The sequence below is a fragment of the Ornithodoros turicata genome, chromosome 1 (assembly GCF_037126465.1).
Source record: "Ornithodoros turicata isolate Travis chromosome 1, ASM3712646v1, whole genome shotgun sequence".
Lineage (NCBI taxonomy): Eukaryota > Metazoa > Arthropoda > Arachnida > Ixodida > Argasidae > Ornithodoros > Ornithodoros turicata.
In genome coordinates, this window is record NC_088201.1 from 168,781,199 (window position 1) to 168,807,166 (window position 25,968).

Consider the following 25,968-nt stretch of genomic DNA (forward strand, 5'->3'; position numbering starts at 1 on the left):
GTGGTGGAGTCCCGTCTCTCTCTCTTTCTTTTCCTTTATTTGTTTGACTTGTTTTGGGGGTCCGGGTGTGGCCGGTCAGGACACGTCCGACCTGGACGCATGTTTTCTCTTTGAATTTTTTAAATTTTGTTTTCTTTCTTTTCCTCTATTTCTTTTATCTGTTTTGGGCTGGGGGTGTGGCCGGTCAGGACACGTCCGACCTGGACGCGTGTTTTCTCTTTGAATTGAATGATGTAGCCTTCCCCAAACGGGTTAGGCCTATCAAAAATTGTCTAGAAGCTCATTGTGCTGTCCCCCTCCACGGTGATCTTTAGTAAAAGGCGAAAGATCAATACGCGGATTTGAAGGGAGACCAGAGCATATGTCCTGAATTTTCCACGTTCGTCGATGCCCTATTTAAAACATATGAGACGCAAAGTGGTGGAGTCCCGTCTCTCTCTCTTTCTTTTCCTTTATTTGTTTGACTTGTTTTGGGGGTCCGGGTGTGGCCGGTCAGGACACGTCCGACCTGGACGCATGTTTTCTCTTTGAATTTTTAAAATTTTGTTTTCTTTCTTTTCCTCTATTTCTTTTATCTGTTTTGGGCTGGGGGTGTGGCCGGTCAGGACACGTCCGACCTGGACGCATGTTTTCTCTTTGAATTGAATGATGTAGCCTTCCCCAAACGGGTTAGGCCTATCAAAAATTGTCTAGAAGCTCATTGTGCTGTCCCCCTCCACGGTGATCTTTAGTAAAAGGCGAAAGATCAATACGCGGATTTGAAGGGAGACCAGAGCATATGTCCTGAATTTTCCACGTTCGTCGATGCCCTATTTAAAACATATGAGACGCAAAGTGGTGGAGTCCCGTCTCTCTCTCTTTCTTTTCCTTTATTTGTTTGACTTGTTTTGGGGGTCCGGGTGTGGCCGGTCAGGACACGTCCGACCTGGACGCATGTTTTCTCTTTGAATTTTTTAAATTTTGTTTTCTTTCTTTTCCTCTATTTCTTTTATCTGTTTTGGGCTGGGGGTGTGGCCGGTCAGGACACGTCCGACCTGGACGCATGTTTTCTCTTTGAATTGAATGATGTAGCCTTCCCCAAACGGGTTAGGCCTATCAAAAATTGTCTAGAAGCTCATTGTGCTGTCCCCCTCCACGGTGATCTTTAGTAAAAGGCGAAAGATCAATACGCGGATTTGAAGGGAGACCAGAGCATATGTCCTGAATTTTCCACGTTCGTCGATGCCCTATTTAAAACATATGAGACGCAAAGTGGTGGAGTCCCGTCTCTCTCTCTTTCTTTTCCTTTATTTGTTTGACTTGTTTTGGGGGTCCGGGTGTGGCCGGTCAGGACACGTCCGACCTGGACGCATGTTTTCTCTTTGAATTTTTTAAATTTTGTTTTCTTTCTTTTCCTCTATTTCTTTTATCTGTTTTGGGCTGGGGGTGTGGCCGGTCAGGACACGTCCGACCTGGACGCATGTTTTCTCTTTGAATTGAATGATGTAGCCTTCCCCAAACGGGTTAGGCCTATCAAAAATTGTCTAGAAGCTCATTGTGCTGTCCCCCTCCACGGTGATCTTTAGTAAATGTTTATTGAGAATAGTAAACTACTTAAGACATCACATCACATACCTATCACAATCCCATTCAGAACCCTACATACATACATACATACATACAATTATCCTTTGGATACCGAAAAAGAGACTGGAAATAACAACAAAAACAATGACAGACAACCAAGAAAAGAGTAGGCCTACTCAAAATACAAGTAAAACACGCGACATCTCAAGTTTCAAACACCCAATTACACGACTCGACAGACAAATACCAACAAGGTTACACAAGGAATCACCCAGAGCACGGGAATACGGAAATGCACACACACCAGCACCAGCTCACGTGACACCTCATAAAGATCAGAACTGCATCACAATCTGTCCCTGCACGAAAACGAACAGGTTGTGATGTGACTTCCACCTCCTGCGAAAAGCGTCCCTGCCGAGCGATCTGAGTTCAGCCTGTAGCCGTGTCCTCAGGGCTACCCTACAAGCCATCATCAGTGACACCAGGCTCGTCGGCTGGGCACCGTACACTGATCGGGTGCGAGCACACCATAGCTGGAAGGTGACCTCTGCTACGAGTAGCACAAATGAAGGTTGTTTTCGAGCGGGCACGGGGATGGGGTCGAGAAGATGGACGGTATCATAGCACACACCAGGCAGGCGATATATGGTCGCTACCCTCCTCCACATGGCAGCTGCGTTGACGCACTCGTAGAAAGTATGGCGATGAGTCTCGACAGCTCTGCATAACACGCACTCATCTGATCGGGACAAGCCGAAGCGACGTAGGCGGGCCCTCACCGGTAGGACATCGTGGGAGTGCTGCCAGAGCACATCGACCCTCGAGCTCTCGATCAGGCGGGAGGAAATACGGCTGCGATTTCCCGATGTTGCCTGGGTGGGGAAGCTTATTTCGCAGAGAGCCTCGTACAACTGCCTAACGGACCACATAGGAAAGTCGCTGTCCGGCAGGTGGCGATGGAGACTGATTGCATAGCCACGCATGATCCTGTAGAACGTCATCAACCGTTCCGCGTGGGGTCGCTGGTGATCAAACGAGCCTCCAAAATCCCTGATAGAGGTGCCCGTGAAGAAGACGGCCAGATCGTGCGAGATGTGCGTAGAGTCACGCAGGACCGCGAATAGAGAAGCGAGGCCTAAAGCCGCACAAAACAGTCGTACATCCGGGATCCTCCATCCTCCTACATCCGGTGACCTCATCATCACTGCTCTTGTCACTCGTTCGGGACGGCCAGACCAGAAGTACCGAAACATAATGCTGTTGGCTCTACGGGCTGTTACAGTTGCTGGTTGAAAGGCAGCTCCGAAGAACCAGAAACGCGAACATAGGTGTCGTCCTATAACCTCTGCACGGTCTCTGAAGCCCAAGGACACCGCTGAAAGTGAGTCGATCCGGTCCGCTGCATCTCGCACAGCGTTTGCCCAATTCCTGGTGAGTGGGCCTCTTCGATTGAAATAGATCCCAAGGATGCGACAACACTCTTTGACAGGTATGCCATACGCGTCTGTGTATGGAAAATCGGCGCCAACTGCCAGGATTGACGACTTCCGCTCGTTCACCTTTGCACCGGACGCACGACTGTACTTTCCCAAGACGTCCAGAACTTCCTTAACTGCAGCTGGCGAAGGCAAGCACACGGTAAGGTCATCCGCGTACGCGAATAGCGTCGGGAAGCGATGACTGCCTGGTACAGGAAGCCTGGGCACCCTGCTCTCCTTAGATAACATCCTGATTGCGACTTCGAACACGAGAACGTACAGGATAGGCGACAAGGGACATCCCTGCCTTACACCCGTGTGCACCGGGAAGGCTGCAGATGGTCTGCCATTCACGAGCACTTGACTGGTTGCTCCAGTGTACAGGACACGAACAAAGCGTTGAAGACGTTCGCCAAAGCCCGCTCGCTGCAAGATGTAAAACAGGAAGGCGTGGCAGATCCGGTCAAAGGCTTTCTCTTGATCAAAGGAGACGACGAGTGCTGACGATCTTCTGTCTGCGACCCAGTAAAGGATGTCACGCAAGGCAAAGAGATGCTGCTGGATACTTCGACCAGGAACCGAACATGCCTGTGCAGGAGAGATTATAAGGTCCAGAACTCTCGAAATTCGAAGCTGGAGGACTTTGGCAAACAACTTGTAGTCTACGTTCAGCAGAGTAATCGGTCGCCAGGCAGACAGGTCTTCAGAACGTGAGCGGTCTTTGCACAAAAGTTTGATTAATCCACAGCGGGTGGATTCTGGGAGAATGCCCTGTTCGAGAGAAGCGCCGAAAATGTCTCGGAGAGCCCCGCCAAGGCAGTCCCAGAAGCGAAGATAAAACTCCACGGGTAGGCCATCCGGACCCGGTGTCTTTCCCTTCCTCATAGCCTTTGCAGCCACGAAAAGTTCGTGGACGGAAACGTCGAAATCTAAGTCACTTGACTGATCTGATGTCAAACATGGGAAGTCTTCGCATACTTCATCCCACAGCGAGGCATCCGCATCTTTCTTTGAGAACAGTCGGGCGTAAAATAGCTGACAAGTGCTCACTAAGTCCTCTATGTTGCTTGCGGTAGAACCGTCTTCTTTCACCAGCCGCTCTAATTGTACTGGAGGCAAACGGTGAGAGTCCGCCACTATTGTCCGTACATGGCCTGGAACTCGCTGGCGCGCCGGCTCATTACCCGGAGGTGACCAGCCCCGCGCCCTGGTACACAAGAGAGTAGAGAGCTCGGCTTGCAGCTCTTTGAAGGCCGAAATCTCTTCTGGTGAAGACAAGCCGGTTTCTAGTAGACCCCGTAGACCCACTTGAATAACACGTATTTCGTGGCGCCGCTCAGCCGCACACTTCTTCCCCCACTGTTTGAAGATGTCACGCACCCCGTCCTTTACTGAGCCCCACCACACCAATGACGTGTCTTCTTCTAGTCGTGCCTGGAGGTAAGTGCGAACTTCAGTCACTATTCTCTCATCCTCGAGCAGGGACAGATTTAAGCGCCACGGTGACGGTTGACGCCCAAAACCCTCCTGGTCGCGGGTCTCCAAGACAACAGCTCTGTGGTCCGAAAAAAACTCAGCAGAGGTACCGACCTGCAGAACCGCACAGTCTGTGATTGAAGAAGCAATCGACGACGTTACATAAAAACGGTCGAGCCTGACTTGACGATCTCCGGCAACGAAAGTAAAGCCCGGAGTGTACCCGTGAACGTGGTTCCAGGCATCAGTTAGGTGGCAGGCATTCAGAAGACGCTTCAGTTCTCTAGACTTCCAGGGCTGTTGACTCGCGGTACCACCTATCCTGTCATGGTCTTCATCAATAACGCAGTTGAAGTCACCGCCTAGGACAACATTATTCTTGCCGTAAATGTAGGGGTCAACGCATCTGAAAAAATCGTTCCTCTCACGATAGTCCGTCGGTGCGTACACTGAGAGGATACGTTGATCGCGTCCCCGTACACACACGTCCACTGAGACAATTCTTCCCTCGTAGTCGAAAGAGTGTCTGAGCACAGATCCGCGAAACCGCGGTGAAAACAAAATTGCAACTCCTCTTGACCGTGGCGAGCCGAAGCTGAAAAAACCGGTGACGCCAATCCTATTCTCAAGATCACTAGCCTCTTGGCGGCTGCTAAAATGCGTTTCCTGAAGTAGAACCACGTCGACTTGCAGTGATTCTATCAGAGACCCAAGCATTCTCTGCTTCCTGTGTTGGCGCAAGCCTCTTACATTAAGCGTCAGTATTTTCATGACCAAGAGTTAAGGGGAGGCGGGGTTCCTCAGGACGCTTGGTGACCTGTCTCGGCTTCCGTTTGCGATGAGACTTCTTGGAGACGACCGTTTGCCATCCATCTTTCTGCGAAACCGCGGCTTGCCCCTGAGACCCAATCGACAAGTGGGCCCGCTTGGGCAGGAGAACATCGTCTTCATCAGATGACGTCGACGTCGACATATCTGAGACCTCGTCAACTACTCCTTGATCATCAATTACCAGACGAGTGTCGGAGTCGTCACTCTCAATGACCGACCTAGTCTCCCAGAGACCCCGTTGGGAGTCCGCTACTGCTGCAGAAGAGGCCTCGCTGCCAATGGCTGAAGCGGGTTGCAAGACCGGGATGGAGTCCAGGGACGTCTCTTCCATCCGTCCTTCAGAGGTCACAGCGGCGACTTCTTTCGACGCACCTTCGATCCCTGTCTCTTCCTCACGGGGAACCGCGGAAGATTCCAAATGGGCTTCGTCTTGCCCAAGGCCTTGTCCTGCTATCTCGCTAGGAACCTCCTCCATCAGCTCGGCTTGGTCGTTGGCGACACTGGCATACGTAGTGACACGACAGCGCGTAGTCCAGTGATCGGCCCCGCATTTCCGGCAGCGTTCCTCGCAAGAGCTGGCTTCGTGGCCATAGCTACCGCATCTGTTACACCTCGGTGTTGCGCATTCGGCAGCGAAGTGCCCCTCTCGGCTGCAACGACGGCAAAGCTTCCGCATGCCTGAGTACAGGCACATGGCCTGGAACCCACGAACGGAGATGAAATTGGGGACCTCCTTGTTGACCTCCAACAACACCTTGCGAGTGCCCGTTTCCACTGAGGGAAATTCTCGGTACTTCTCCCTATGAGACTTGATAACTCTTCCATACCTTGATAGAACGGCATCGAGATCCCCGTCGGGAAGTTCCGCGGGCAGGTCGAGGACAGTGATCACCTTAACCGGTGATGCGAGCGAGACCAAAGGGTACGACTTGTTGCCGACGGCGAGGCAACCCAAAGCACGTAGCGTTTCCACAGCCCGCAAGGTGTGGGCTGTCACAAAATATCGGCCCTGTCTAGCAGGACGAACTGTACGAAGTTCTCGTAACGGGATGATCGAAACCACCGCATCCAGGACTTGCTTAGTCCTCACCGTTGCGTCCGCATGCAGACTGAACGTCATGTCTTGACGGAGTTGCGCCGCCAACTCCCCCGGGAACCCTTCGGAACCCATAACCGGGTGTCGGGACGCGGAATAACTGAAATTTCACCAAAATTTACGAAAACTACGCAGGAGCTCTGGAACAACACAGCCACTCGGAACCTCGTCGTCGTCGTTCTTTTGTAAAAGGCGAAAGATCAATACGCGGATTTGAAGGGAGACCAGAGCATATGTCCTGAATTTTCCACGTTCGTCGATGCCCTATTTAAAACATATGAGACGCAAAGTGGTGGAGTCCCGTCTCTCTCTCTTTCTTTTCCTTTATTTGTTTGACTTGTTTTGGGGGTCCGGGTGTGGCCGGTCAGGACACGTCCGACCTGGACGCATGTTTTCTCTTTGAATTTTTTAAATTTTGTTTTCTTTCTTTTCCTCTATTTCTTTTATCTGTTTTGGGCTGGGGGTGTGGCCGGTCAGGACACGTCCGACCTGGACGCATGTTTTCTCTTTGAATTGAATGATGTAGCCTTCCCCAAACGGGTTAGGCCTATCAAAAATTGTCTAGAAGCTCATTGTGCTGTCCCCCTCCACGGTGATCTTTAGTAAAAGGCGAAAGATCAATACGCGGATTTGAAGGGAGACCAGAGCATATGTCCTGAATTTTCCACGTTCGTCGATGCCCTATTTAAAACATATGAGACGCAAAGTGGTGGAGTCCCGTCTCTCTCTCTTTCTTTTCCTTTATTTGTTTGACTTGTTTTGGGGGTCCGGGTGTGGCCGGTCAGGACACGTCCGACCTGGACGCATGTTTTCTCTTTGAATTTTTTAAATTTTGTTTTCTTTCTTTTCCTCTATTTCTTTTATCTGTTTTGGGCTGGGGGTGTGGCCGGTCAGGACACGTCCGACCTGGACGCATGTTTTCTCTTTGAATTGAATGATGTAGCCTTCCCCAAACGGGTTAGGCCTATCAAAAATTGTCTAGAAGCTCATTGTGCTGTCCCCCTCCACGGTGATCTTTAGTAAAAGGCGAAAGATCAATACGCGGATTTGAAGGGAGACCAGAGCATATGTCCTGAATTTTCCACGTTCGTCGATGCCCTATTTAAAACATATGAGACGCAAAGTGGTGGAGTCCCGTCTCTCTCTCTTTCTTTTCCTTTATTTGTTTGACTTGTTTTGGGGGTCCGGGTGTGGCCGGTCAGGACACGTCCGACCTGGACGCATGTTTTCTCTTTGAATTTTTTAAATTTTGTTTTCTTTCTTTTCCTCTATTTCTTTTATCTGTTTTGGGCTGGGGGTGTGGCCGGTCAGGACACGTCCGACCTGGACGCATGTTTTCTCTTTGAATTGAATGATGTAGCCTTCCCCAAACGGGTTAGGCCTATCAAAAATTGTCTAGAAGCTCATTGTGCTGTCCCCCTCCACGGTGATCTTTAGTAAAAGGCGAAAGATCAATACGCGGATTTGAAGGGAGACCAGAGCATATGTCCTGAATTTTCCACGTTCGTCGATGCCCTATTTAAAACATATGAGACGCAAAGTGGTGGAGTCCCGTCTCTCTCTCTTTCTTTTCCTTTATTTGTTTGACTTGTTTTGGGGGTCCGGGTGTGGCCGGTCAGGACACGTCCGACCTGGACGCATGTTTTCTCTTTGAATTTTTTAAATTTTGTTTTCTTTCTTTTCCTCTATTTCTTTTATCTGTTTTGGGCTGGGGGTGTGGCCGGTCAGGACACGTCCGACCTGGACGCATGTTTTCTCTTTGAATTGAATGATGTAGCCTTCCCCAAACGGGTTAGGCCTATCAAAAATTGTCTAGAAGCTCATTGTGCTGTCCCCCTCCACGGTGATCTTTAGTAAAAGGCGAAAGATCAATACGCGGATTTGAAGGGAGACCAGAGCATATGTCCTGAATTTTCCACGTTCGTCGATGCCCTATTTAAAACATATGAGACGCAAAGTGGTGGAGTCCCGTCTCTCTCTCTTTCTTTTCCTTTATTTGTTTGACTTGTTTTGGGGGTCCGGGTGTGGCCGGTCAGGACACGTCCGACCTGGACGCATGTTTTCTCTTTGAATTTTTTAAATTTTGTTTTCTTTCTTTTCCTCTATTTCTTTTATCTGTTTTGGGCTGGGGGTGTGGCCGGTCAGGACACGTCCGACCTGGACGCATGTTTTCTCTTTGAATTGAATGATGTAGCCTTCCCCAAACGGGTTAGGCCTATCAAAAATTGTCTAGAAGCTCATTGTGCTGTCCCCCTCCACGGTGATCTTTAGTAAAAGGCGAAAGATCAATACGCGGATTTGAAGGGAGACCAGAGCATATGTCCTGAATTTTCCACGTTCGTCGATGCCCTATTTAAAACATATGAGACGCAAAGTGGTGGAGTCCCGTCTCTCTCTCTTTCTTTTCCTTTATTTGTTTGACTTGTTTTGGGGGTCCGGGTGTGGCCGGTCAGGACACGTCCGACCTGGACGCATGTTTTCTCTTTGAATTTTTTAAATTTTGTTTTCTTTCTTTTCCTCTATTTCTTTTATCTGTTTTGGGCTGGGGGTGTGGCCGGTCAGGACACGTCCGACCTGGACGCATGTTTTCTCTTTGAATTGAATGATGTAGCCTTCCCCAAACGGGTTAGGCCTATCAAAAATTGTCTAGAAGCTCATTGTGCTGTCCCCCTCCACGGTGATCTTTAGTAAAAGGCGAAAGATCAATACGCGGATTTGAAGGGAGACCAGAGCATATGTCCTGAATTTTCCACGTTCGTCGATGCCCTATTTAAAACATATGAGACGCAAAGTGGTGGAGTCCCGTCTCTCTCTCTTTCTTTTCCTTTATTTGTTTGACTTGTTTTGGGGGTCCGGGTGTGGCCGGTCAGGACACGTCCGACCTGGACGCATGTTTTCTCTTTGAATTTTTTAAATTTTGTTTTCTTTCTTTTCCTCTATTTCTTTTATCTGTTTTGGGCTGGGGGTGTGGCCGCTCAGGACACGTCCGACCTGGACGCATGTTTTCTCTTTGAATTGAATGATGTAGCCTTCCCCAAACGGGTTAGGCCTATCAAAAATTGTCTAGAAGCTCATTGTGCTGTCCCCCTCCACGGTGATCTTTAGTAAATGTGTATTTATAAGCGTAAACAGACAAAACAAACAGAACAAACAAACAGAGCCATTCCACAAACACTCTGACTACAGAGTGGCGCTAAATCCTGAACACATACAAGAGGAGGCACACAACAAAAAACCTAGCAACTGAGTGGGCCCACTCACCTAAAAAGCGCAGAACTATACAGTATTACGAAATTAATATACAGTATTACATACAATTCATATACAAAGTGGACACAAAGGGGGTAATATACAAATATACATACATACATACATATGCAAATATACGAAACAAACTGTACAGAAAGAAACCTAATTCACGCCGTTTGGGTCAAACGCAACAGAACACGTTCTCGGAGCTGTGTGGTGGTGCGGTCACAGCTTGATCACTATGTGACCGTTCACAAGGACAAACATGTCACAGTGGCTCCTCCAGCGGCGGCGGAAGGAGTCTCTGCCAAGCGTCCGAAGTTCAGCCTGTAGTCGCGACTTGAGGGCGATGCGGGCACTTATCATCACGCTCACAAGGCTCGCGGGCTGGGCACCGTACACGCAGCGTGTTCGCGCACACCACAGCTGGTAGCAGAGCTCGGCTACCAGGACAATGAACGCAGCTTGCTTTCTCTTCGGCACCGGAAGCGGATCGAGAAAACGCACCGTGTCGAAGCAGACGCCGGGGAGCCGGTAGAGCGCTGCCACTCTGCGCCACAGGGCTGCTGCGTTAACACAATCGTAGAATATATGGCGATGAGTTTCTACGTCACCGCATATGGCACACGTGTCCGTCCGGGACAAACCTAAGCGGCGAAGCCTCTCCCTCACAGGCAGGACCTCGTGCGAAAACTGCCACAGGACATCCACCGTTGAGGACTCGATGAGAGGTGACGAGAGACATCGCCGATTCGCCTGTGGTTGGGCGCCGTTTACCGGGAAGCTGACCTCACAAAGGGCCTCGTAGAGCTGTCGCGCCGACCAGGTGGTGAAGTCCGTGTCCGGTAGCTGCTGTCGGAGGCGTACGGCAAACTTCTTCACGATCCTGTAGAAGGTCGTGAGCCTCTCAGTGTGAGGTCGGGTGTGGTCGTAAGAGCCCCCAAAGTCCCTGATAGACGTGCCGAGGAAGAAGATGGCGAGGTCGTACGATATATGGGTCTCGTCCCGAAGGACAGCAAAAAGAGAGGCGAGACCCAGCGCGGCACAGAAGAGCCGCACATCCGGGAATCGCCAGCCACCGATCTCCGCCGGCCGCACCATGAGCGCCCTTTGTACACGCTCTGGACGACCGTTCCAAAAGTATTGGTAGAGCATGGTGTTGGCTCTTCGCGCAGTCACCGTTGCGGGCTGAAATGCAGTGCCGAAATACCAGAAGCGAGAGCAGAGGTGGCGCGATACGACCTCGGCCCGCTCCCGAAAGCCTAAAGCAACTGAAGACAGTGACTGGATACGGCGGGCCGTATCTCGCATAGCCAGTTCCCAGTTCTTGATGAGGGGCCCCCGTCGGTTGAAATGAATGCCGAGGATGCGGCACGTCTCCTTCACCGGTATACCGAATGCATCGGTGTACGGGAACTCATCTCCAATGGCAAGGACGGACGACTTTCTCTCATTCACCTTCGCCCCAGAGGCACGGCTATACTTCCCGAGGCAGTCGAGAACCTGCTGAAGAGCTCCGGGTGACGGTAAACAGACGGTCAGGTCATCGGCATAGGCAAATAATGTCGGGAACCGGTGGCTCCCTGGGACAGGGAGACGAGGCACGAGGCTGTCCTTGGAGAGCAAGGAGATTGCCACTTCGAAAACGAGGACGTACAGGAGAGGGGACAGTGGACAACCCTGGCGCACTCCCGAGCTCACCTCAAACACCGACGAGGCTCTTCCGTTGACGAGGACTCTGCTTCCTGCCCCTGAATAGAGGACGCGTACAAAATGCTCAAAGCGATCACCAACTCCCACTCGGTTGAGCACGAAGAAGAGGAAGCGGTGGCACACTCGGTCGAAAGCTTTCTCCTGGTCAAAAGAGACGATAAGAGCCGATGATCTTCGGTCGGCCACCCAGTAGAAAATATCTCGCATGGCGAACAGATGTTGTTGTATGCTTCGACCGGGCACCGAGCAGGCTTGAGCAGGTGATATCACAATGTCAAGCACGCGCGAGAGACGCATCTGGAGCACTTTGGCCAGCAGCTTGTAGTCCGTATTTAGCAACGTGATAGGGCGCCAAGCTGACAGGTCCTTGGAGCGTGATGAGTCCTTGCACAATAACTTTATTAGCCCACAGCGAGATGACTCCGGAAGAACCCCCTGATCGATGGCTATGGCGTAAACCTCTGCTAGTGCCGCGCCAAGATGGCCCCAGAAGCGCAGATAAAATTCCACAGGAAGACCATCAGGCCCTGGGGTCTTGCCCTTCCGCATGGCCTTGGCCGCCTGAAGAACTTCAGGAATGGTGATATCCAGGTCTAAGTCTGCGGACTGCGCAGGCGAGAGGCTCGGGAGGTTCGAGCAAACTTCGTCCCACAGGGAAGAGTCCACGGGCCTTTCGGAGAACAGGCGGGAGTAATAGGCGCGACACGTGCCGAGAAGGTCTTCAAGCGTGGTCGCGGTCGTGCCATCTTCCTTAGTCAGCTCGTCAAGCTCGACACGGGGTGAGTTGTGGTCATCCAAGAGGGCCGTCCGCACATGCCCGGGAGTGCGTAATCGTCGCCCAGGATGAGCATCCGTCGCTGACCAGCCTTGCGCGGTCTGCCACAGGACAGCCGAGAGCTCAGCCTGCAATTCCTTGTATGCTGAGATCTCCTCTTGACTGGCTAGACCACCTTCAAGTAGCGCTCGAAGACCGACCTGAAGCACGCGGATGTCCCTCCGTCGCTCAGCTGCTTTCCTCTTCCCCCATGCGAGGAATATGTCTTTCACGCCATCCTTTACACTGTCCCACCACTGAAGCGACCGGTCTTCTTGTAGTCTTCCCCCCAGGTACAGCCCGACGTCGGTGACAACCCGCTCATCTTCCAAGAGGGAGACGTTGAGGCGCCACGGCGACGGCTGACGACCAAAGCCTTCGGGATCGCTGCACTCAAGGACAACAGCCCTATGGTCAGAAAAGAACTGCGCTGAGGTTCCGACTTGTACAATCGCACAGTCCGTGACCGAAGCAAGCACACTCGCCGAAAGATAAAAGCGGTCCAGACGGACATGGCGGTCTCCAGCACTGAACGTGAATCCCGGCGTGGAACCGTAAACGTGTACCCAGGCGTCGGTGAGGCTGCATGCCGAAAGAAGCCGCCGCAGCTCTTTGGACTTCCACGGCTGATGCCTCGTTGTGCCACCCGTCCTGTCGACAGTGTCGTCAACAACACAGTTGAAGTCTCCTCCAAGAATCACATTCCGCTTCCCATGGAGATACGGGTCAATTCCTCTGAAGAATTCGTTCCTGTCTTGATAGTCAGTTGGGGCATACACAGATAGAATACGATGATCACGACCCCTAACTGACACATCGACTGAAATTAGCCTTCCTTCGAAATCGAAAGACTTCCTCAACACTATGCCAAGAAACCGTTTGGTCAGCACGATGGCAACTCCTCTCGACCTTGTGCTGCCGAAGCTGTAGTAGCCCTTCACCCCGATTCTGTTTTCGAAGTCCCTTGCTTCAGAAAGGCCAGAGAAATGTGTTTCCTGGAGGAGTGCTACGTCGACTTCTAAGGAGACCAGGAGCGAACCCAACATCCTCTGCTTCGCGTGCTGACGCAGTCCTCTTACGTTAAGCGTGAGTATCTTCATTATCTTCGCGGAGTGGGGACACAGACTGCCTGTCGCTGTTCCTTGTCTTCTTGTGATCCGCTCTCCTACGGGACCTAGCGCCTTTTACTGTCTCCCATTCTTCCTCGCCCTTAGTGGACACTGCGCCGGATTCTTGCGACTCACTGGACATATGAGGTCTCTTGGCGGGATTAACTGCCAAGGAGCTCTCTGGTCCCTCGGAGAGTGGTGACAGCGGAGCTGGAACATCCTCGACGTCGACGTCGAAGTCAATAACCAAAGGCGCATCAGAAATTTCGCTGAAACTCTGCGAACCGATGTCAGTCAGACGTTCTACAGGGACAGTGACAGGCGTAGCGCGCACAACCGGGCACTCCACAGTGGCGGAGGCCTCGACTTCCTCTTCAGCCGATGTGTTGGCACCGACTCCAGCTTGGGTCTCACAGGGGGTCGCAGTGGCGGCCACCTTTCTCACGTTCACAGGCACTTGACGCACCTCCTCCTCCCCCTCTAGCAGACTCGAATCCTGACGGAGCTCCTGTCGTAGGTCAAGAGGAACGTCGGATCCTTCGTCCTCAACAAGCATAGCGGTGTCATTCGTCACACTAGCGTATGTCGTAACTCGGCAGCGGCTTGTCCAATGATCTGCGCCGCACTTCCGGCACCGTTCTTCACAAGAAGCAGCCTCATGACCGTACGCACCGCACCGTCTGCACCGGGGTGTTGCACAATCGGTGGCTAAATGGCCTTCCTGGCTGCAACGTCGGCACAGCCGACGCATACCCGAGTAGAGGCACATCGCCTGGAAGCCCCGAACGGTGATGAAGTTGGGAACTTCCTTCGACACTTCGAGGAGCACCTTCCGTACCCCCGTCTCCAGAGTGGGCAATTCCCTGAACTTCTCGCGGTGGGACTTGATGACCCTGCCGAACCTCGACATTACTTGGTCTAGGTCCTCGTCGGGTAGCTCCATTGGAAGATGAAGTACCGTGACGACCTTCATTGAAGATGCCAACGACACCAACGGGTAGTTCTTGCTCCCAATGACCAGAGAACCTTGGGCGCGTAGAACATCCACGGCCCGCATCGTGTGGACCGTCACATAATACTTCCCCGGGCTCGGGGTACGAACACCGCGAAACTCGCGAAGGGGAATGATCGCAAGAATCGCATCTAGGACTTGCCTTATTCTAACCGATGGCTCGGTATGCAAGAAGAAGGTCATGTCTTGACGGAGCTGCTCCGCCACCTCCTGAGGGAACCCACCGGAACCCATGGCGGGGCGTTGCAACAAAGACTGGCGGTCAAAGGGCCAAGGATTTGGCAGAAATCGTACTTTGAAGAGAGCTCTGTGAAAATACAGCTGATCGAACGATCGTCGTCGTCGTCTTTAGTAAAAGGCGAAAGATCAATACGCGGATTTGAAGGGAGACCAGAGCATATGTCCTGAATTTTCCACGTTCGTCGATGCCCTATTTAAAACATATGAGACGCAAAGTGGTGGAGTCCCGTCTCTCTCTCTTTCTTTTCCTTTATTTGTTTGACTTGTTTTGGGGGTCCGGGTGTGGCCGGTCAGGACACGTCCGACCTGGACGCATGTTTTCTCTTTGAATTTTTTAAATTTTGTTTTCTTTCTTTTCCTCTATTTCTTTTATCTGTTTTGGGCTGGGGGTGTGGCCGGTCAGGACACGTCCGACCTGGACGCATGTTTTCTCTTTGAATTGAATGATGTAGCCTTCCCCAAACGGGTTAGGCCTATCAAAAATTGTCTAGAAGCTCATTGTGCTGTCCCCCTCCACGGTGATCTTTAGTAAAAGGCGAAAGATCAATACGCGGATTTGAAGGGAGACCAGAGCATATGTCCTGAATTTTCCACGTTCGTCGATGCCCTATTTAAAACATATGAGACGCAAAGTGGTGGAGTCCCGTCTCTCTCTCTTTCTTTTCCTTTATTTGTTTGACTTGTTTTGGGGGTCCGGGTGTGGCCGGTCAGGACACGTCCGACCTGGACGCATGTTTTCTCTTTGAATTTTTTAAATTTTGTTTTCTTTCTTTTCCTCTATTTCTTTTATCTGTTTTGGGCTGGGGGTGTGGCCGGTCAGGACACGTCCGACCTGGACGCATGTTTTCTCTTTGAATTGAATGATGTAGCCTTCCCCAAACGGGTTAGGCCTATCAAAAATTGTCTAGAAGCTCATTGTGCTGTCCCCCTCCACGGTGATCTTTAGTAAAAGGCGAAAGATCAATACGCGGATTTGAAGGGAGACCAGAGCATATGTCCTGAATTTTCCACGTTCGTCGATGCCCTATTTAAAACATATGAGACGCAAAGTGGTGGAGTCCCGTCTCTCTCTCTTTCTTTTCCTTTATTTGTTTGACTTGTTTTGGGGGTCCGGGTGTGGCCGGTCAGGACACGTCCGACCTGGACGCATGTTTTCTCTTTGAATTTTTTAAATTTTGTTTTCTTTCTTTTCCTCTATTTCTTTTATCTGTTTTGGGCTGGGGGTGTGGCCGGTCAGGACACGTCCGACCTGGACGCATGTTTTCTCTTTGAATTGAATGATGTAGCCTTCCCCAAACGGGTTAGGCCTATCAAAAATTGTCTAGAAGCTCATTGTGCTGTCCCCCTCCACGGTGATCTTTAGTAAAAGGCGAAAGATCAATACGCGGATTTGAAGGGAGACCAGAGCATATGTCCTGAATTTTCCACGTTCGTCGATGCCCTATTTAAAACATATGAGACGCAAAGTGGTGGAGTCCCGTCTCTCTCTCTTTCTTTTCCTTTATTTGTTTGACTTGTTTTGGGGGTCCGGGTGTGGCCGGTCAGGACACGTCCGACCTGGACGCATGTTTTCTCTTTGAATTTTTTAAATTTTGTTTTCTTTCTTTTCCTCTATTTCTTTTATCTGTTTTGGGCTGGGGGTGTGGCCGGTCAGGACACGTCCGACCTGGACGCATGTTTTCTCTTTGAATTGAATGATGTAGCCTTCCCCAAACGGGTTAGGCCTATCAAAAATTGTCTAGAAGCTCATTGTGCTGTCCCCCTCCACGGTGATCTTTAGTAAAAGGCGAAAGATCAATACGCGGATTTGAAGGGAGACCAGAGCATATGTCCTGAATTTTCCACGTTCGTCGATGCCCTATTTAAAACATATGAGACGCAAAGTGGTGGAGTCCCGTCTCTCTCTCTTTCTTTTCCTTTATTTGTTTGACTTGTTTTGGGGGTCCGGGTGTGGCCGGTCAGGACACGTCCGACCTGGACGCATGTTTTCTCTTTGAATTTTTTAAATTTTGTTTTCTTTCTTTTCCTCTATTTCTTTTATCTGTTTTGGGCTGGGGGTGTGGCCGGTCAGGACACGTCCGACCTGGACGCATGTTTTCTCTTTGAATTGAATGATGTAGCCTTCCCCAAACGGGTTAGGCCTATCAAAAATTGTCTAGAAGCTCATTGTGCTGTCCCCCTCCACGGTGATCTTTAGTAAAAGGCGAAAGATCAATACGCGGATTTGAAGGGAGACCAGAGCATATGTCCTGAATTTTCCACGTTCGTCGATGCCCTATTTAAAACATATGAGACGCAAAGTGGTGGAGTCCCGTCTCTCTCTCTTTCTTTTCCTTTATTTGTTTGACTTGTTTTGGGGGTCCGGGTGTGGCCGGTCAGGACACGTCCGACCTGGACGCATGTTTTCTCTTTGAATTTTTTAAATTTTGTTTTCTTTCTTTTCCTCTATTTCTTTTATCTGTTTTGGGCTGGGGGTGTGGCCGGTCAGGACACGTCCGACCTGGACGCATGTTTTCTCTTTGAATTGAATGATGTAGCCTTCCCCAAACGGGTTAGGCCTATCAAAAATTGTCTAGAAGCTCATTGTGCTGTCCCCCTCCACGGTGATCTTTAGTAAAAGGCGAAAGATCAATACGCGGATTTGAAGGGAGACCAGAGCATATGTCCTGAATTTTCCACGTTCGTCGATGCCCTATTTAAAACATATGAGACGCAAAGTGGTGGAGTCCCGTCTCTCTCTCTTTCTTTTCCTTTATTTGTTTGACTTGTTTTGGGGGTCCGGGTGTGGCCGGTCAGGACACGTCCGACCTGGACGCATGTTTTCTCTTTGAATTTTTTAAATTTTGTTTTCTTTCTTTTCCTCTATTTCTTTTATCTGTTTTGGGCTGGGGGTGTGGCCGGTCAGGACACGTCCGACCTGGACGCATGTTTTCTCTTTGAATTGAATGATGTAGCCTTCCCCAAACGGGTTAGGCCTATCAAAAATTGTCTAGAAGCTCATTGTGCTGTCCCCCTCCACGGTGATCTTTAGTAAAAGGCGAAAGATCAATACGCGGATTTGAAGGGAGACCAGAGCATATGTCCTGAATTTTCCACGTTCGTCGATGCCCTATTTAAAACATATGAGACGCAAAGTGGTGGAGTCCCGTCTCTCTCTCTTTCTTTTCCTTTATTTGTTTGACTTGTTTTGGGGGTCCGGGTGTGGCCGGTCAGGACACGTCCGACCTGGACGCATGTTTTCTCTTTGAATTTTTTAAATTTTGTTTTCTTTCTTTTCCTCTATTTCTTTTATCTGTTTTGGGCTGGGGGTGTGGCCGGTCAGGACACGTCCGACCTGGACGCATGTTTTCTCTTTGAATTGAATGATGTAGCCTTCCCCAAACGGGTTAGGCCTATCAAAAATTGTCTAGAAGCTCATTGTGCTGTCCCCCTCCACGGTGATCTTTAGTAAAAGGCGAAAGATCAATACGCGGATTTGAAGGGAGACCAGAGCATATGTCCTGAATTTTCCACGTTCGTCGATGCCCTATTTAAAACATATGAGACGCAAAGTGGTGGAGTCCCGTCTCTCTCTCTTTCTTTTCCTTTATTTGTTTGACTTGTTTTGGGGGTCCGGGTGTGGCCGGTCAGGACACGTCCGACCTGGACGCATGTTTTCTCTTTGAATTTTTTAAATTTTGTTTTCTTTCTTTTCCTCTATTTCTTTTATCTGTTTTGGGCTGGGGGTGTGGCCGGTCAGGACACGTCCGACCTGGACGCATGTTTTCTCTTTGAATTGAATGATGTAGCCTTCCCCAAACGGGTTAGGCCTATCAAAAATTGTCTAGAAGCTCATTGTGCTGTCCCCCTCCACGGTGATCTTTAGTAAAAGGCGAAAGATCAATACGCGGATTTGAAGGGAGACCAGAGCATATGTCCTGAATTTTCCACGTTCGTCGATGCCCTATTTAAAACATATGAGACGCAAAGTGGTGGAGTCCCGTCTCTCTCTCTTTCTTTTCCTTTATTTGTTTGACTTGTTTTGGGGGTCCGGGTGTGGCCGGTCAGGACACGTCCGACCTGGACGCATGTTTTCTCTTTGAATTTTTTAAATTTTGTTTTCTTTCTTTTCCTCTATTTCTTTTATCTGTTTTGGGCTGGGGGTGTGGCCGGTCAGGACACGTCCGACCTGGACGCATGTTTTCTCTTTGAATTGAATGATGTAGCCTTCCCCAAACGGGTTAGGCCTATCAAAAATTGTCTAGAAGCTCATTGTGCTGTCCCCCTCCACGGTGATCTTTAGTAAAAGGCGAAAGATCAATACGCGGATTTGAAGGGAGACCAGAGCATATGTCCTGAATTTTCCACGTTCGTCGATGCCCTATTTAAAACATATGAGACGCAAAGTGGTGGAGTCCCGTCTCTCTCTCTTTCTTTTCCTTTATTTGTTTGACTTGTTTTGGGGGTCCGGGTGTGGCCGGTCAGGACACGTCCGACCTGGACGCATGTTTTCTCTTTGAATTTTTTAAATTTTGTTTTCTTTCTTTTCCTCTATTTCTTTTATCTGTTTTGGGCTGGGGGTGTGGCCGGTCAGGACACGTCCGACCTGGACGCATGTTTTCTCTTTGAATTGAATGATGTAGCCTTCCCCAAACGGGTTAGGCCTATCAAAAATTGTCTAGAAGCTCATTGTGCTGTCCCCCTCCACGGTGATCTTTAGTAAAAGGCGAAAGATCAATACGCGGATTTGAAGGGACACCAGAGCATATGTCCTGAATTTTCCACGTTCGTCGATGCCCTATTTAAAACATATGAGACGCAAAGTGGTGGAGTCCCGTCTCTCTCTCTTTCTTTTCCTTTATTTGTTTGACTTGTTTTGGGGGTCCGGGTGTGGCCGGTCAGGACACGTCCGACCTGGACGCATGTTTTCTCTTTGAATTTTTTAAATTTTGTTTTCTTTCTTTTCCTCTATTTCTTTTATCTGTTTTGGGCTGGGGGTGTGGCCGGTCAGGACACGTCCGACCTGGACGCATGTTTTCTCTTTGAATTGAATGATGTAGCCTTCCCCAAACGGGTTAGGCCTATCAAAAATTGTCTAGAAGCTCATTGTGCTGTCCCCCTCCACGGTGATCTTTAGTAAAAGGCGAAAGATCAATACGCGGATTTGAAGGGAGACCAGAGCATATGTCCTGAATTTTCCACGTTCGTCGATGCCCTATTTAAAACATATGAGACGCAAAGTGGTGGAGTCCCGTCTCTCTCTCTTTCTTTTCCTTTATTTGTTTGACTTGTTTTGGGGGTCCGGGTGTGGCCGGTCAGGACACGTCCGACCTGGACGCATGTTTTCTCTTTGAATTTTTTAAATTTTGTTTTCTTTCTTTTCCTCTATTTCTTTTATCTGTTTTGGGCTGGGGGTGTGGCCGGTCAGGACACGTCCGACCTGGACGCATGTTTTCTCTTTGAATTGAATGATGTAGCCTTCCCCAAACGGGTTAGGCCTATCAAAAATTGTCTAGAAGCTCATTGTGCTGTCCCCCTCCACGGTGATCTTTAGTAAAAGGCGAAAGATCAATACGCGGATTTGAAGGGACACCAGAGCATATGTCCTGAATTTTCCACGTTCGTCGATGCCCTATTTAAAACATATGAGACGCAAAGTGGTGGAGTCCCGTCTCTCTCTCTTTCTTTTCCTTTATTTGTTTGACTTGTTTTGGGGGTCCGGGTGTGGCCGGTCAGGACACGTCCGACCTGGACGCATGTTTTCTCTTTGAATTTTTTAAATTTTGTTTTCTTTCTTTTCCTCTATTTCTTTTATCTGTTTTGGGCTGGGGGTGTGGCCGGTCAGGACACGTCCGACCTGGACGCATGTTTTCTCTTTGAATTGAATGATGTAGCCTTCCCCAAACGGGTTAGGCCTATCAAAAATTGTCTAGAAGCTCATTGTGCTGTCCCCCTCCACGGTGATCTTTAGTAAAAGGCGAAAGATCAATACGCGGATTTGAAGGGAGACCAGAGCATATGTCCTGAATTTTCCACGTTCGTCGATGCCCTATTTAAAACATATGAGACGCAAAGTGGTGGAGTCCCGTCTCTCTCTCTTTCTTTTCCTTTATTTGTTTGACTTGTTTTGGGGGTCCGGGTGTGGCCGGTCAGGACACGTCCGACCTGGACGCATGTTTTCTCTTTGAATTTTTTAAATTTTGTTTTCTTTCTTTTCCTCTATTTCTTTTATCTGTTTTGGGCTGGGGGTGTGGCCGGTCAGGACACGTCCGACCTGGACGCATGTTTTCTCTTTGAATTGAATGATGTAGCCTTCCCCAAACGGGTTAGGCCTATCAAAAATTGTCTAGAAGCTCATTGTGCTGTCCCCCTCCACGGTGATCTTTAGTAAAAGGCGAAAGATCAATACGCGGATTTGAAGGGAGACCAGAGCATATGTCCTGAATTTTCCACGTTCGTCGATGCCCTATTTAAAACATATGAGACGCAAAGTGGTGGAGTCCCGTCTCTCTCTCTTTCTTTTCCTTTATTTGTTTGACTTGTTTTGGGGGTCCGGGTGTGGCCGGTCAGGACACGTCCGACCTGGACGCATGTTTTCTCTTTGAATTTTTTAAATTTTGTTTTCTTTCTTTTCCTCTATTTCTTTTATCTGTTTTGGGCTGGGGGTGTGGCCGGTCAGGACACGTCCGACCTGGACGCATGTTTTCTCTTTGAATTGAATGATGTAGCCTTCCCCAAACGGGTTAGGCCTATCAAAAATTGTCTAGAAGCTCATTGTGCTGTCCCCCTCCACGGTGATCTTTAGTAAAAGGCGAAAGATCAATACGCGGATTTGAAGGGAGACCAGAGCATATGTCCTGAATTTTCCACGTTCGTCGATGCCCTATTTAAAACATATGAGACGCAAAGTGGTGGAGTCCCGTCTCTCTCTCTTTCTTTTCCTTTATTTGTTTGACTTGTTTTGGGGGTCCGGGTGTGGCCGGTCAGGACACGTCCGACCTGGACGCATGTTTTCTCTTTGAATTTTTTAAATTTTGTTTTCTTTCTTTTCCTCTATTTCTTTTATCTGTTTTGGGCTGGGGGTGTGGCCGGTCAGGACACGTCCGACCTGGACGCATGTTTTCTCTTTGAATTGAATGATGTAGCCTTCCCCAAACGGGTTAGGCCTATCAAAAATTGTCTAGAAGCTCATTGTGCTGTCCCCCTCCACGGTGATCTTTAGTAAATGAGTATTTAATGAGTAAACAAAGACCTAAAGCCTAGACCAAAGATAGCAAAAACCCGCATGCACAAAGGAACCACACATTGCCAACTAATATACAATGAATAAACCGGCAACTCTCAACAAGCGTCTCTGTACAATACCATACAATACAATACCATACAATACAATACCACTGCACCACACTACAAGCGTCTCTGTACAATACCATACAATACAATACCATACAATACAATACCACTGCACCACACTACACTACACGCTGTACGCTATATTATACCTTACATTATTCTACATTGTACGATATACCACACTTCACACTACAACACACACACTATACAAAACACTATACACCACAACACTATACACTATACAGCACTATACAACGTTAGGTGAGTAGGCCTACTCATGCACAGAAAAGCACAACACAGCGAAGACAGTTCAGTGAGCGGTCCTGGCCGAATCATAATTTGATGATGATTTCACCATTGGTGAGTACAAAGAGATTACAATGGCTCCTCCACCGGCGCCGGAATCCGTCTCGGCCGAGCCGCCTAAGGTCGGCCTGCAAGCGAGTCCTGAGCGCGATGCGGCAAGCCATCATCAAATTGACCAGGGTTGTTGGCTGCGCCCCATAGACGGAGCGAGTCCTGGCACACCAGAGCTGGTAGCAGACCTCTGACACTAGAAGCACGAAGGCCGGTTCCTTCCTGCTGGGCACAGGTATAGGATCCAGGAACCGCACCGTGTCGAAACATACTGCTGGTAGCCTGTAAATGTCTGCCACTCTTCGCCACATGGCGGCCGCGTTTAGGCACTCATGAAACAGGTGCTGATGCGTTTCTACAGCCCCGCAAACTACGCAGCTGTCAGTCCGTGAAATCCTGAACCTCAAGAGGCGTTCTCTTATAGGCAGCACCTGGTGAGAGAGTTGCCACATGATGTCGACCCGTGAGTCCTCGACCAGGCGGGACACGATGCGGCTCCTATTCTCCGTCTGCTGAGATGACGAGATCGGGAAGCTGATGTCACACAAAGCTTCATACAGCTGCCTCATTGGCCACGAGGGGAAGTCCAAGTCGGGGAAGTGCTGACGTATTCGCAGGGCGTGCTGCCGCATGAGACGGTAGAAAGTCGGCAGACGCTCGGTGTGGGGGCGCGTGCAGTCGAAGGAACCGCCGAAATCTCGGATGTATGTTCCCGTAAAGAAGATGGCGAGATCATGGGCGATATGGCTCGTGTCCCGAAGGATAGCAAAGAGGGACGCAAGACCCAGGGCGGCGCAGAAAAGACGCACATCCGGAAACCGCCACCCTCCCATCGCGGGTGGCCTCAGCATAAGAGCCCTCTGCACCCGTTCAGGGCGACCATTCCAGAAAAATCGGAAGGTCAGGCTATTTGCTCGTCGCGCAGCTGCTGTCGACGGCTGGAAGGCCGTCCCGAAAAACCAGAACCTCGAGCAAACACGTCGAGACACCACGTCGGCGCGCTCCCGGAAGCGTACCGGTGTTGTTGAGAGCGAGGCAAGAAGACGAGCGGTGTCACGCAGAGCTATCTCCCAGTTACTAGTCAAGGGACCTGACCTGTTGAACCGGATTCCAAGGATTCGGCAGGAGTCTCTGACAGGTATCCCGTATGCATCCCTGTAAGGGAAGTCCGCTCCGATGGCGAGCACGGATGACTTGCGCTCGTTCACCCTGGCACCGGAGGCACGGCCGTACTTGTCTAGGCAAAGCAGGACCTGCTCGATTGCTGCGGCGGACGGCAGGCACACCGTCAAGTCGTCGGCGAAGGAGAAGAGCGTGGGGAAACGGTCACTTCCAGGAACGGGAAGGCGAGGTATGAGGTTCTTCCTTGACAGCATCCGGATAGCCGCTTCGAAAACCAGAATGTAGAGCAGTGGGGATAGGGGACACCCCTGGCGCACCCCAGACTGCACGTTGAACTCAGCAGAGGGCCTTCCGTTCACCAACACTCGGCTGACAGCACCGGTGTAGAGCAGCCGGACGAAACGTTGAAAGCGTTCGCCGAAACCAACCCGGTTTAGGATGAAGAACAGGAATTCGTGTGCCACCCGGTCGAAGGCCTTCTCCTGGTCGAACGACGCGACCAGTGCAGACGACTGTCGGTCCGCCACCCAGTAGAAGATATCACGCAACGCGAAGAGATGCTGCTGTATACTTCGGCCTGGGACGGAACAGGCTTGGGAAGGGGAAATGACTATATCAATCACTCGCGCTAGGCGTTGCTGGAGCACCTTTGCGAAGAGCTTATAATCGGTGTTTAGCAATGTTATGGGGCGCCATGCGGAAAGATCTTCTGAGCGCGAGGGGTCTTTGCATAGAAGCTTAATGATACCGCATCGTGCTGAGGGATGGAGAACACCCCGTTCGATAGCAGAGGCATAGACGTCCCTGAGGGGTGCTCCGAGGCGATCCCAAAAGCGGAGATAGAACTCAATGGGGAGGCCGTCTGACCCTGGCGTTTTCCCCTTCCTCATTGCCTTGGCGGCCTGATGTAGTTCGGCGATACTGATATCAAAATCCAAATCAGCTGACTGGTCTTCAGTAAGGCTCTGATAATCACTGCAGACGTCCTCCCAGAGTGAAGTGTCCACAGGCTTGCATGCAAACAGACTAGCGTAGAAGCTGCGGCAGGTCTCCACCAGGTCCTCGATAGAGGTTGCCGTCGACCCGTCTTCTCTGTTCAAACGGTGCAACTGCACGGGTGCCGAGCGATCTGTTATCGGAATGTTCATTCGTGCGTGTCCTCGGGGGAAAGTCACACCCTGATGATTACACGCTGCTGACCACCCCTGCGCCTTGTAACATAAGAGAGCGGAGAGCTCTGCCTGCAACTCCTTGAAGGCGGAAACTTCCTCTTGAGAAGAGAGACCCAATTCCAGAAGGCCACGGAGACCGACTTGGAGTACTTTGATGTCCCGCCGGCGCTCCTGAGCACGCAATTTTCCCCACCTCTTGAAAATGTTTCGAACGCCTTCTTTCACGCTTTCCCACCACTCGAGCGTATGGTCTTCCTCCATCCTTGTCTCGAGGAATTCACGGACGTCTGCGACCACCCTGTCATCTTCAAGGAGAGACACGTTTAGGCGCCACGGCGTAGGTTGCGGCCCGAAGCCCTCCGGGTCACGAAAATCCATAACTAAGGCCTTATGATCCGAGAAGAAAGAGGCGGAAGTGCCGACCTGTACCAAGGTGCAATCGGAGACAAGGCCTTCCACAGGTCTTGTCACGTAGAAACGGTCGAGCCTCACATGCCGTTCTCCCGCCCTGAAGGTGAAGCCTTCAGTAGTGCCATGCATGTATGTCCACGCATCTTTGAGGTCCAATGCCTGAACAAGACGCCTGAGCTCCTTCGACTTCCATGGCTGTTGTCTCTGAGTGCCTCCTCTTCTATCATGTATGTCGTCTAGGACACAGTTGAAGTCGCCCGTAAGAATCGCATTCTTCTTGCCGAGTAGATAAGGGTCGACCTGACGGAAGAAGTCGTCGCGCGCTTGGTACTCCGTCGGGGCGTAAACGGTGACAAGACGAGTGACACGTCCTTGTAGCGACAGGTCGACAGACACAATCCTTCCATCGAAATCGAAGGAGTGGCGTAACACCCTGCCTGAAAATCGCTTCGTGATGAGAATGGCCACTCCCTTTGATCTCGAAGTGCCAAAGCTGAAGAAACCTTCAACGTCAACTGTTCGTGCAAACTCCCTTGCTTCCTGGAGGCTACAAAAATGAGTTTCTTGAAGACAGGCCACATGCACTTCCAAAGACTCCAGCAGAGATCCTAGCATCCGCTGCTTTCGGTGCTGTCGCAACCCTCTGACATTTAGCGTGAGGACTTTCATTATGTGCGGGCTAAGAGGATGGGGATGAGGCAGAACGGTCGACGTTCTGTCTCAACTTCTTGCTGTCAGCCTTCTTCCGTGCTCCCCCTCTTCCGACGGTCTGCCAACGTTCCTCCTGAGTTAGAGAGGAAGACTCTTGTGAATCACTCGAAATGTGTGGTCTCTTCGCTGGCAGCAAGACTTCGTCGGCGTCCCCATCTGACGAGCTTGGTACGTGTGACGTATCTTCATCTGTATGACCTTCGTCAATGACCAGTGGGACGTCAGATCCTTCGCTTGCTGCGTACGAGCTCACCTCCTCTAGGAGAGGTTCTACGG

The 25,968-nt window shown here is 50.3% G+C and overlaps 25 non-coding genes across 25 annotated transcripts; all 25 read right to left on the bottom strand.

Moving 5' to 3' along the window:
- Window positions 1–239: 239 nt before the first annotated feature.
- LOC135379886 (U5 spliceosomal RNA) lies at window positions 240–361 on the bottom strand. The gene has a single exon (XR_010419337.1). It is a non-coding gene; the product is annotated as a U5 spliceosomal RNA (small nuclear RNA).
- Window positions 362–656: 295 nt separating this feature from the next.
- LOC135379887 (U5 spliceosomal RNA) lies at window positions 657–778 on the bottom strand. Its single transcript, XR_010419338.1, has one exon. It is a non-coding gene; the product is annotated as a U5 spliceosomal RNA (small nuclear RNA).
- A 295-nt stretch (window positions 779–1,073) lies between these two features.
- On the bottom strand, window positions 1,074–1,195 carry LOC135379889 (U5 spliceosomal RNA). Its single transcript, XR_010419340.1, has one exon. It is a non-coding gene; the product is annotated as a U5 spliceosomal RNA (small nuclear RNA).
- A 5,783-nt stretch (window positions 1,196–6,978) lies between these two features.
- On the bottom strand, window positions 6,979–7,100 carry LOC135379890 (U5 spliceosomal RNA). Its single transcript, XR_010419341.1, has one exon. It is a non-coding gene; the product is annotated as a U5 spliceosomal RNA (small nuclear RNA).
- Window positions 7,101–7,395: 295 nt separating this feature from the next.
- Window positions 7,396–7,517, bottom strand: LOC135379891 (U5 spliceosomal RNA). The gene has a single exon (XR_010419342.1). It is a non-coding gene; the product is annotated as a U5 spliceosomal RNA (small nuclear RNA).
- Window positions 7,518–7,812: 295 nt separating this feature from the next.
- On the bottom strand, window positions 7,813–7,934 carry LOC135379892 (U5 spliceosomal RNA). Its single transcript, XR_010419343.1, has one exon. It is a non-coding gene; the product is annotated as a U5 spliceosomal RNA (small nuclear RNA).
- A 295-nt stretch (window positions 7,935–8,229) lies between these two features.
- On the bottom strand, window positions 8,230–8,351 carry LOC135379893 (U5 spliceosomal RNA). The gene has a single exon (XR_010419344.1). It is a non-coding gene; the product is annotated as a U5 spliceosomal RNA (small nuclear RNA).
- Window positions 8,352–8,646: 295 nt separating this feature from the next.
- Window positions 8,647–8,768, bottom strand: LOC135379894 (U5 spliceosomal RNA). Its single transcript, XR_010419345.1, has one exon. It is a non-coding gene; the product is annotated as a U5 spliceosomal RNA (small nuclear RNA).
- A 295-nt stretch (window positions 8,769–9,063) lies between these two features.
- LOC135379895 (U5 spliceosomal RNA) lies at window positions 9,064–9,185 on the bottom strand. The gene has a single exon (XR_010419346.1). It is a non-coding gene; the product is annotated as a U5 spliceosomal RNA (small nuclear RNA).
- Window positions 9,186–15,041: 5,856 nt separating this feature from the next.
- On the bottom strand, window positions 15,042–15,163 carry LOC135379896 (U5 spliceosomal RNA). The gene has a single exon (XR_010419347.1). It is a non-coding gene; the product is annotated as a U5 spliceosomal RNA (small nuclear RNA).
- A 295-nt stretch (window positions 15,164–15,458) lies between these two features.
- Window positions 15,459–15,580, bottom strand: LOC135379897 (U5 spliceosomal RNA). Its single transcript, XR_010419348.1, has one exon. It is a non-coding gene; the product is annotated as a U5 spliceosomal RNA (small nuclear RNA).
- A 295-nt stretch (window positions 15,581–15,875) lies between these two features.
- Window positions 15,876–15,997, bottom strand: LOC135379898 (U5 spliceosomal RNA). Its single transcript, XR_010419349.1, has one exon. It is a non-coding gene; the product is annotated as a U5 spliceosomal RNA (small nuclear RNA).
- Window positions 15,998–16,292: 295 nt separating this feature from the next.
- On the bottom strand, window positions 16,293–16,414 carry LOC135379901 (U5 spliceosomal RNA). Its single transcript, XR_010419350.1, has one exon. It is a non-coding gene; the product is annotated as a U5 spliceosomal RNA (small nuclear RNA).
- Window positions 16,415–16,709: 295 nt separating this feature from the next.
- On the bottom strand, window positions 16,710–16,831 carry LOC135379902 (U5 spliceosomal RNA). The gene has a single exon (XR_010419351.1). It is a non-coding gene; the product is annotated as a U5 spliceosomal RNA (small nuclear RNA).
- Window positions 16,832–17,126: 295 nt separating this feature from the next.
- Window positions 17,127–17,248, bottom strand: LOC135379903 (U5 spliceosomal RNA). The gene has a single exon (XR_010419352.1). It is a non-coding gene; the product is annotated as a U5 spliceosomal RNA (small nuclear RNA).
- Window positions 17,249–17,543: 295 nt separating this feature from the next.
- On the bottom strand, window positions 17,544–17,665 carry LOC135379904 (U5 spliceosomal RNA). Its single transcript, XR_010419353.1, has one exon. It is a non-coding gene; the product is annotated as a U5 spliceosomal RNA (small nuclear RNA).
- Window positions 17,666–17,960: 295 nt separating this feature from the next.
- On the bottom strand, window positions 17,961–18,082 carry LOC135379905 (U5 spliceosomal RNA). The gene has a single exon (XR_010419354.1). It is a non-coding gene; the product is annotated as a U5 spliceosomal RNA (small nuclear RNA).
- Window positions 18,083–18,377: 295 nt separating this feature from the next.
- On the bottom strand, window positions 18,378–18,499 carry LOC135379906 (U5 spliceosomal RNA). The gene has a single exon (XR_010419355.1). It is a non-coding gene; the product is annotated as a U5 spliceosomal RNA (small nuclear RNA).
- A 295-nt stretch (window positions 18,500–18,794) lies between these two features.
- On the bottom strand, window positions 18,795–18,916 carry LOC135379907 (U5 spliceosomal RNA). Its single transcript, XR_010419356.1, has one exon. It is a non-coding gene; the product is annotated as a U5 spliceosomal RNA (small nuclear RNA).
- Window positions 18,917–19,211: 295 nt separating this feature from the next.
- Window positions 19,212–19,333, bottom strand: LOC135379449 (U5 spliceosomal RNA). The gene has a single exon (XR_010418941.1). It is a non-coding gene; the product is annotated as a U5 spliceosomal RNA (small nuclear RNA).
- A 295-nt stretch (window positions 19,334–19,628) lies between these two features.
- LOC135379908 (U5 spliceosomal RNA) lies at window positions 19,629–19,750 on the bottom strand. The gene has a single exon (XR_010419357.1). It is a non-coding gene; the product is annotated as a U5 spliceosomal RNA (small nuclear RNA).
- A 295-nt stretch (window positions 19,751–20,045) lies between these two features.
- Window positions 20,046–20,167, bottom strand: LOC135379450 (U5 spliceosomal RNA). Its single transcript, XR_010418942.1, has one exon. It is a non-coding gene; the product is annotated as a U5 spliceosomal RNA (small nuclear RNA).
- Window positions 20,168–20,462: 295 nt separating this feature from the next.
- On the bottom strand, window positions 20,463–20,584 carry LOC135379909 (U5 spliceosomal RNA). The gene has a single exon (XR_010419358.1). It is a non-coding gene; the product is annotated as a U5 spliceosomal RNA (small nuclear RNA).
- A 295-nt stretch (window positions 20,585–20,879) lies between these two features.
- Window positions 20,880–21,001, bottom strand: LOC135379910 (U5 spliceosomal RNA). Its single transcript, XR_010419359.1, has one exon. It is a non-coding gene; the product is annotated as a U5 spliceosomal RNA (small nuclear RNA).
- A 295-nt stretch (window positions 21,002–21,296) lies between these two features.
- Window positions 21,297–21,418, bottom strand: LOC135379912 (U5 spliceosomal RNA). Its single transcript, XR_010419360.1, has one exon. It is a non-coding gene; the product is annotated as a U5 spliceosomal RNA (small nuclear RNA).
- Window positions 21,419–25,968: the final 4,550 nt, after the last annotated feature.